Raw genomic sequence first — 9,343 nt, 5'->3', positions numbered from 1 at the left:
CAAATTTTCCACTTGTGTAATGCTGGAGTACACACTCCAACAAATTGAAGTAATAGGAGATTCCCAGTTGGGAACACCCCTGTGACACTTGGTGAAATTTTAATGCCATGTTAACCTCAAGAGAGCCAGCTACAAAGGGTTCCCCCCGCATAAAGCCTTTCCTTGTATGAGGCCACTCTCCTAAATTAGAGAATGCAGAGAGATATAATGCATCACGAAGTGAAGTTGGCAAATAAATAATACATTAGATCCCACAAGAAATCATACATAGCAGAAATTATATTTTAAAAGCTTAAAGATTTAAAAAGAAATAACACCAGAAAAGAAACAGACATTATGAAAAAATACCAGATTTTTAATAGCAAATTAACCTTCTAGACATAAAAACTCTTATCACTGTAATTAAAAACTCAGTGGGTAGAGTAGGTCACGAATAGAGTTGTACTGATTGCATTTAATATTGATTTTTTCTGATTTATTTTGCCAGGACCCTTGTTCCCAGATAGAAAGTAGGTGAAGGTACTCTCCGCTGTGTGTTTACTCAAAGTCGTACTTAAGAGCATCCTCTATAGAAACTATCTGAAGAAGACTTGGATTTTTTCCTAGTAAGTTCTGAAAGTGCCGCCTAAGAGTTTACTTACTGTCCTGCAAAGACTGTTCTACTTTTGCTTAGTTTGCCGTCGGGCCTAATGCCTAATTACGCAGAAGAAGACTTTGCATAAGTCTCTGGGGTTGCCATGGCCAAGTACCCCAGACAGGGGGGCTCAAACATGTATTTTCTTATTTGTTTGTTTGTTTGTTTTAATTACAATATATACTTTATTTCATTCTATTGTTTCTTATAAGTATAATATTCAAACACGTATTTCTAACAGTTCCAAAGACCAGAAGTCTGGGACCAAGGGGTCAGCAGGTTTGGTTCCTCCTAAGGCCTCTCCTTAGCTTGTAGACAGATGGTCACCTTAGCCCTGTGTCCTCGCATCACATTTTCTCTGCACACACCACGTGTCTATGCCCAAATTTCCTCGTCTTTAAGAACACCATTCAGAGTAGACCAGGGCCCACCCTAAGGCCTCATTTTAATGACTCTTTGAGGGCCCTACTCTTGAGTGCTAAGGCTTCAACATATGAATTCCCAGGAGACACAACTCAGCTCACTTTTCAAAATCTTCTTCACTTTCAAATCTGGGGTTTTTTTTAATTTTCATTTTATTTATTTAAGAGAGAGAAAGAGCAGGAAGGCGAGAGAGAGAGAATCCAGAGCAGACTCTGTGCTCAGTGCGGAGCCTGATGTGGCTCTCAAGCCCGTGACCACAAGATCACAGCTTGAGCCAAAACCGAGACTTCGTCACTGAACCCACTGAGCCAGCAGGGCACCCCATTCAGTGTGTGTGTGTGTGTGTGTGTGTGTGTGTGCTTGTGTGTGTGTGCATGCGTCTGTGCACACCTGTGTGTGCGTGTGTGTGTGTATGTGCGTGTTTAACAAGGGTATTATTGATTTCTGTACCTCAGAGACTGTTGCTCTGGCTTGTGAAAATAATGTCCCACCTTCCCAAAGCCTGTGACTCTGTATTGTCTCTGTATCAATAGTTATTGCTCTGGTGTTTATGTTTAAATCAACATCTATGTTCTAAAATGTATAAATTATTCTGGTTTTTCTTTATCAAATTCAAAAAGAAACACATTTTTACCCTTCTTCCACTAGATCCACTTGAAAAGAAGAAAAAGGAGAGCTACTCTTGTATCAAGATTTCTTATGACTCTAAATAACTAAGATTACTTTATCTCATTTCATTGGCATAACAGACTTACAAAACACAGGAATGGGACAAGAGCTGAGAAACAGATCTACATATACAGAACCAATGTAATTGGTGCTACATATCAGTGGCATTAGTTAAGTGACTAACATTGTTAAAAATAAAAATGTTACCTGTATTTCACACCAGGCACAAAAATCAGGTCCAGGTATATTGTAGATCTAAATGTAAAAGGTAAAATAATTGAGCTTCTCAAAGGTAAAATATTACAGTGGTTTTCAAAGGTGATCCCCAGACCACCAGAAACAGCATCATCTGGAAATTGTAAGAAATGCAAATTCTTGGACCTCTTTCCCAATCTAAAGAATTAGAAACTCTAAAGGTATGCGCCAACAGTTTGTGCTTTAAAATGCCTTCCAGGTGATTCCACTTAAATTTGAGAATTACAGAGTAAGGAGATTATCTCGTGACCTCAGAACTAGAGTGACTAATTCACAGGACTAGATAGCTATAGTCATAAAGAAAAGCATCCACAAACTCTGTCCTGTTAAAAAGAAATCCTCCTCATCCAAATATGACTTTATAAAACTGGAAAGTAAACCAGAGCCTGGCAGGAAATATTCACAGTCATACATCCAACCAAGGATTCGTATACAGAAATGATAAAGAACTTCCAATCAACAAGAAAAAGACTGACCCCTCCCATCAACACAGAGAGCTGCAAACCGAAACTGGTACTTCACCAAAGACAGTATCCAAATGGCTAATGGGCATATGAGAGAAAGGTACATAGCATTAGTCACCAGGGAAATAGGAACTAAAGCAACCGTTGGGTACATGAAGTCCCCACCAGAATGGCTACAATTAAAAGGGTTAGTACCTAATATAGAGGAGGACTTGGGGAAGGTGGAAGGTGGACCACTGTGAAAACCTGTTTGCCAGCATCCACCAAATGCAAAACCCATGTGTGACCTGTGACCCGACCATTCCATTTCCACATACGGTCCCGAGAGAAGTGAGTGTTCACGGTCGCAACGAGACATATACAAAAATGTTCAAAGCAGCACTATTCAAAATAGGTAAAATCGGGAAACAATTCAAATGTCCATGCCCAGCAGAATGGCAAGATTGTGGTATATTTACCCGATGGCTTACTCCAGAGTCACGAGAAATAATGAGCCACCACTCCAAGGCATGACATGGATAAGCCTGAGAGAAGCCACCCTGCTGGGACGAAGACAGAGTAGGGCATGCCACATGATTCTAGTGACAGGAAGTCAAGGACAGAATCAAAACTGCTCTGTGGTGATGGAGAGGGGAATCTGCCATCTTTAAAAGGACCATGAGCCGGCGTCCAGCTGGCTCAGTGGGTGAAAGCCTCTGCATTCGCTCAGGTCATGGTTTCAGGGTCCTGGGATCAAATCTGCTTCCCCACCCCCTCACCTGCCTCTCTGCCCACCTGTGATCTCTCTTCTCTGGCAAATAAACAAATATTAAAAATCTTTAAAAAAATAAATAAATAATAAAAGGACCAGGAGGGAGACTACCGAGTGCTGAAAATATTCCTCAGCAGAGCGCTGGGTCATGTGTAGGTTCCTTCACAACAGGGAAGGAGAGAGAGTCAAAGTAAAGCGCCCTGACATGGGGCGTTCATAGGTTAAGACATGACACCAGGCAGTAGCTGTGGGACGCTGGGAAGAGAGACAGGGAACTGCGAGAAAGCCAGTACGACGGTGTGTTTTCACAGTGGTCACCAGAGGTGCTGATCCTTGATGGTGCCCTTGAGGGATGTGAGGGCAGCATAGAGCCCGACCCGTCCCAACAGTCCAGGATCGCCCCTGGGTGGGGTGTTACTTCCCCCATGCTTGCAGTTCTGAGCACCCACAAGTCATAACCTGCTTCTCTCAGGGGCCCCAACCACACGGTGAGAAAACACCTTGGCGCCAAAATGCAGGAGATTAAGCAGGGCAGCTGCAGCGGGTTCTCAACAGCTGGGCTGAGGAGGGGTGAGGCAGGGCACAGTTTTTTGTTTGTTTGTTTGTTTTAGATTTTATTTATTTATTTGACAGAGAGAAATCACAAGTAGGCAGAGAGAGAGAGAGAGTAGGAAGTAGCACCCTGCCGAGCACAGAGGATCCCAGGACCCTGGGATCATGACCTGAGCCAAAGGCAGAGGCTTTAACCCACTGAGCCACCCAGGCGCCCCAGGGCACAGGGTTTTATGAGCATACAAGCAAAACATACAATCTATACAGAAAATCACCCAGTTCTTTTAGAGACTTCAAGATGCCAGTGTATTCAGTAACACACCCCCAGGGACGCCCGGGGAATACGGACATCCACAAGCCCCGAGTTCCCATGCTGGCATGATGTCTGCAGAAACCCCCCGAATTCTAAGCTGCTCAGACTTGCTCATTCCAAATTAAAAACCTAGAGCCTGATATGCCCAGTGCCTGCCAGCTGGTGTCCGTCACCTGCTGTGACATCTGTTCAATGGTGGGGACCCTGATCTTAACCACCACTTTAGGGAGAGCAGGTGGGTACAACCTGGTACCTTGTAAGCGACCTCCATTGACGTGGGGAGCTTTGTGGGAAGGCTCTGCTGTAGGTGCAGGACCTTATCTGACTCTGGGCTACATCCCCCATACTTTTCCCACAGCTACAGTCAGCCTCAAATGAGATCTCTATGTCGCATCTGTAATGAAAGTCCTAATTTCTCCAGCTTTGGGGAGGCATTCTCCTTAAGTCTCCAAAATTTAAGTAAATTACTTTTATTGTTTAAAGTTTATTCTATTCCTAACAAATCATTAATACGGAGCTAGTCAGATGTTCTCCCTCTTCTTCTCTCATGACAGGGAATTGCATTTCTCAGGAGGCTTTTTGTTTTTAATCTACATTTTCCAATGTGTTGGCATGAAGTTTTCTGAATTCCCATCATATGCCTTTAGTAATAAAGTCTATGGTAATATCCTTTCTTTTATTCTTAATACTGGTCTTTCATTTTGTGTTTTTTTTTTCCCCCTCTTCCCTTGTTCATGTTGGGTAAACATCTATAAATTCAAGTAATGAGACTGAAGCAGTGATCAAAAACCTCCCAAAAAACAAGAGTCCAGGACCTGACGGATTCCCTGGGGAATTCTACCAAACTTTCAAAGAAGAAATAACACTAATTCTCCTGAAGCTGTTCCAAAAAATTGAAGCAGAAGGAAAACTTCCAGACTCTTTTTATGAAGCCAGCATTACCCTGATCCCCAAACCAGGCAAAGACCCTACCAAAAAGGAGAATTTCAGACCAATATCACTGATGAATATGGATGCAAAGATTCTCAACAAGATCCTAGCAAACAGGATCCAGCAGCACATTAAAAAGATTCTCCACCATGACCAGGTGGGATTCATCCCTGGGTTGCAAGGTTGGTTCAACATTCGCAAATCAATCAATGTGATAGAACACATCAATAAGAGAAGAGAGAAGAACCACATGGTCCTCTCAATGGATGCAGAAAAAGCATTTGACAAAATCCAGCATCCGTTCCTGATGAAAACGCTTCAAAGTATAGGGATAGAGGGAACATTCCTGAACTTCCTAAAATCTATCTATGAAAGACCCACAGCAAATATCAACCTCAATGGGAAAAAGCTTGTAGCCTTCCCGTTGAGATCAGGAACACGACAAGGATGCCCACTCTCACCACTCTTGTTCAACATAGTATTAGAAGTTCTAGCAACGGCGATCAGACAACAAAGAGAAATAAAAGGTATCCAAATTGGCAAGGAAAAAGTCAAACTCTCCCTCTTTGCAATTAATCCTTTTAAAACCAAACATTGGGCTTCATTGATTGTATTGTTTTCTCCTTGATTGACTTCCTCTTGATCTTACTATTTTCCATCTCTGTTGGGTTTACTTTGTTCTTTCTGTTCTTGTCTCTTAAGGGAAAACATAGATCACTGATTTTAAATTTTTCTCACCATGTTTAATATGAGCTTTTAAACTCTGAGCTTCCTCTTTGTTCTGCACTTCTGATGAATCTCACATACTTTGATATGCTATGTCTTCATTACCACTATGTTAAAAACTATTTTCTAATTTCCCTTTCAATCCTTCATTAACTAATAAATTATTTGGAATTGTGCTGCTTAATTTTCAAATATTTGTATATTTTTAAATGTCTTATTATTATTGACTCCAAATTCAATTCCATTTTGATCAGAGAATACAGAGAGTTATTTCAATTCTCTGATATTTACTGAGACTATTTTATGGCCCACAATGGTCTACAATACTTGTTCATGCACAGTGGAAATTCATGTATATACGCAGAATTCATAAGGTGCAACATTCAGTGGGTGTATATCAGTCATGTTGTTATCCTGTTGCTTGAATCTTTTACGTCCTTATTGATTTTTGTTCATTTCTTCTATTAATTGCTGAGAACAGGTGTGCTAAACTCTCCAATCATGATTTTTTTTGTTTATTTTTCCCTTTGATTCTGCCAATCTTTCCATCAGGAGTCGTGAAATTCCGTTATTAGGTGCATTGACATTTAGGATTTTTTTTTCCATTTTATTTATTTTTTTCAGCATAATAGTATTCATTGTTTTTGCACAACACCCAGTGCTACATGCAAAATGTGCCCTCCCTATTACCCACCACCTGTTCCCCCAACCTCCCACCCCTGACCCTTCAAAACCCTCAGGTTGTTTTTCAGAGTCCAAAGTCTCTTATGGTTCACCTGCCCTCCCCAATGTCCATAGCCCCCTCCCCCTCTCCCAATCCCACCTCCCCCCAGCAACCCCCAGTTTGTTTTGTGAGATTAAGAGTCATTTATGGTCTGTCTCCCTCCCAATCCCATCTTGTTTCATTTATTCTTCTCCTATCCCCCTACCCCCCCATGTTGCTTCTCCATGTCCTCATATCAGGGAGATCATATGATAGTTGTCTTTCTCCGATTGACTTATTTCACTAAGCATGATACGCTCTAGTTCCATCCACGTCGTCGCAAATGGCAAGATTTCATTTCTTTTGATGGCTGCATAGTATTCCATTGTGTATATATACCACATCTTCTTTATCCATTCATCTGTTGATGGACATCTAGGTTCTTTCCATAGTTTGGCTATTGTAGACATTGCTGCTATAAACATTCGGGTACACGTGCCCCTTCGGATCACTATGTTTGTATCTTTAGGGTAAATACCCAGTAGTGCAATTGCTGGGTCATAGGGTAGTTCTATTTTCAACATTTTGAGGAACCTCCATGCTGTTTTCCAGAGTGGTTGCACCAGCTTGCATTCCCACCAACAGTGGAGGAGGGTTCCCCTTTCTCCGCATCCTCGCCAGCATCTGTCATTTCCTGACTTGTTAATTTTAGCCATTCTGACTGGTATGAGTTGATATCTCATTGTGGTTTTGATTTGTATTTCCCTGATGCCGAGTGACGTGGAGCACTTTTTCATGTGTCTGTTGGCCATCTGGATGTCTTCTTTGCAGAAATGTCTGTTCATGTCCTCTGCCCATTTCTTGATTGGATTGTTTGTTCTTTGGGTGTTGAGTTTGCTAAGTTCCTTATAGATTTTGGATACTAGCCCTTTATCTGATATGTCATTTGCAAATATCTTCTCCCATTCTGTCAGTTGTCTTTTGGTTTTGTGAACTGTTTCCTTTGCTGTGCAAAAGCTTTTGATCTTGATGAAATCCCAATAGTTCATTTTTGCCCTTGCTTCCCTTGCCTTTGCCGTTGTTCCTAGGAAGATGTTGCTACGGCTGAGGTCGAAGAGGTTGCTGCCTGCATTCTCCTCAAGGATTTTGATGGATTCCTTTCTCACATTGAGGTCCTTCATCCATTTGGAGTCTATTTTCGTGTGTGGTGTAAGGAAGTGGTCCAATTTCATTTTTCTGCATGTGGCTGTCCAATTTTCCCAGCACCATTTATTGAAGAGGCTGTCTGTTTTCCATTGGACATTCTTTCCTGCTTTGTCGAAGATTAGTTCACCATAGAGTTGAGGGGCGATTTCTGGGCTCTCTGTTCTGTTCCACTGATCTATGTGTCTGTTTTTGTGCCAGTACCATGCTGTCTTGATGATGACAGCTTTGTAATAGAGCTTGAAGTCCGGAATTGTGATGCCACCAACTTTGGCTTTCTTTTTCAATATTCCTTTGGCTATTCGAGGTCTTTTCTGGTTCCATATAAATTTTAGGATTTGTTCCATTTCTTTGAAAAAAAATGGATGGTATTTTGATAGGGATTGCATTAAATGTGTAGATTGCTTTAGGTAGCATGGACATTTTCACAATATTTATTCTTCCAATCCAGGAGCATGGAACATTTTTCCATTTGTTTGTGTCTTCCTCAATTTCTTTCATGAGTACTTTATAATTTTCTGTGTATAGATTCTTAGTCTCTTTGGTTAGGTTTATTCCTAGGTATCTTATAGTTTTGGGTACAATTGTAAATGGGATTGACTCCTTAATTTCTCTTTCTTCTGTCTTGTTGTTGATGTACAGAAATGCAACTGATTTCTGTGCATTGATTTTATATCCTGACACTTTACTGAATTCCTGTACAAGTTCTAGCAGTTTTGGAGTGGAGTCTTTTGGGTTTTCCACATATAGTATCATATCATCTGCGAAGAGTGATAGTTTGACTTCTTCTTTACCAATTTGGATGCCTTTAATTTCTTTTTGTTGTCTGATTGCTGAGGCTAGGACTTCTAGTACTATGTTGAATAGCAGTGGTGATAATGGACATCCCTGCCGTGTTCCTGACCTTAACGGAAAAGCTGTCAGTTTTTCTCCATTGAGAATGATATTTGCGGTGGGTTTTTCATAGATGGCTTTGATAATATTGAGGTATGTGCCCTCTATCCCTACACTTTGAAGAGTTTTGATCAGGAAGGGATGCTGTACTTTGTCAAATGCTTTTTCAGCATCTATTGAGAGTATCATATGGTTTTTGTTCTTTCTTTCATTAATGTGTTCTATCACATTGATTGATTTGTGGATGTTGAACCAACCCTGCAGCCCTGGAATAAATCCCACTTGATCGTGGTGAATAATCCTTTTAATGTACTGTTGAATCCTATTGGCTAGTATTTTGGCGAGAATTTTTGCGTCTGTGTTCATCAAGGATATTGGTCTGTAGCTCTCTTTTTTGGTGGGATCCTTGTCTGGTTTTGGGATCAAGGTGATGCTGGCCTCATAAAATGAGTTTGGAAGTTTTCCTTCCATTTCTATTTTTTGGAACAGTTTCAGGAGAATAGGAATGAGTTCTTCTTTAAATGTTTGGTAGAATTCCCCTGGGAAGCCATCTGGCCCTGGGCTTTTGTTTGTTTGGAGATTTTGGATGACTGTTTCAATCTCCTTATTGGTTATAGGCCTGTTCAGGTTTTCTATTTCTTCCTGGTTCAGTTGTGGTAGTTTATATGTCTCTAGGAATGCATCCATTTCTTCCAGATTGTCAAATTTGTTGGCGTAGAGTTGCTCATAGTATGTTCTTATAATTGTCTGTATTTCTTTGGTTGTGAGTTGTGATCTCTCCTCTTTCATTCATGATTTTATTGATTTGGGTCCTTTCTCTTTTCTT

Source organism: Meles meles, chromosome 17 (genome assembly GCF_922984935.1).
Source record: "Meles meles chromosome 17, mMelMel3.1 paternal haplotype, whole genome shotgun sequence".
In the NCBI taxonomy this organism is placed as follows: Eukaryota; Metazoa; Chordata; class Mammalia; order Carnivora; family Mustelidae; genus Meles; species Meles meles.
This window is presented reverse-complemented; position numbering follows the sequence as displayed.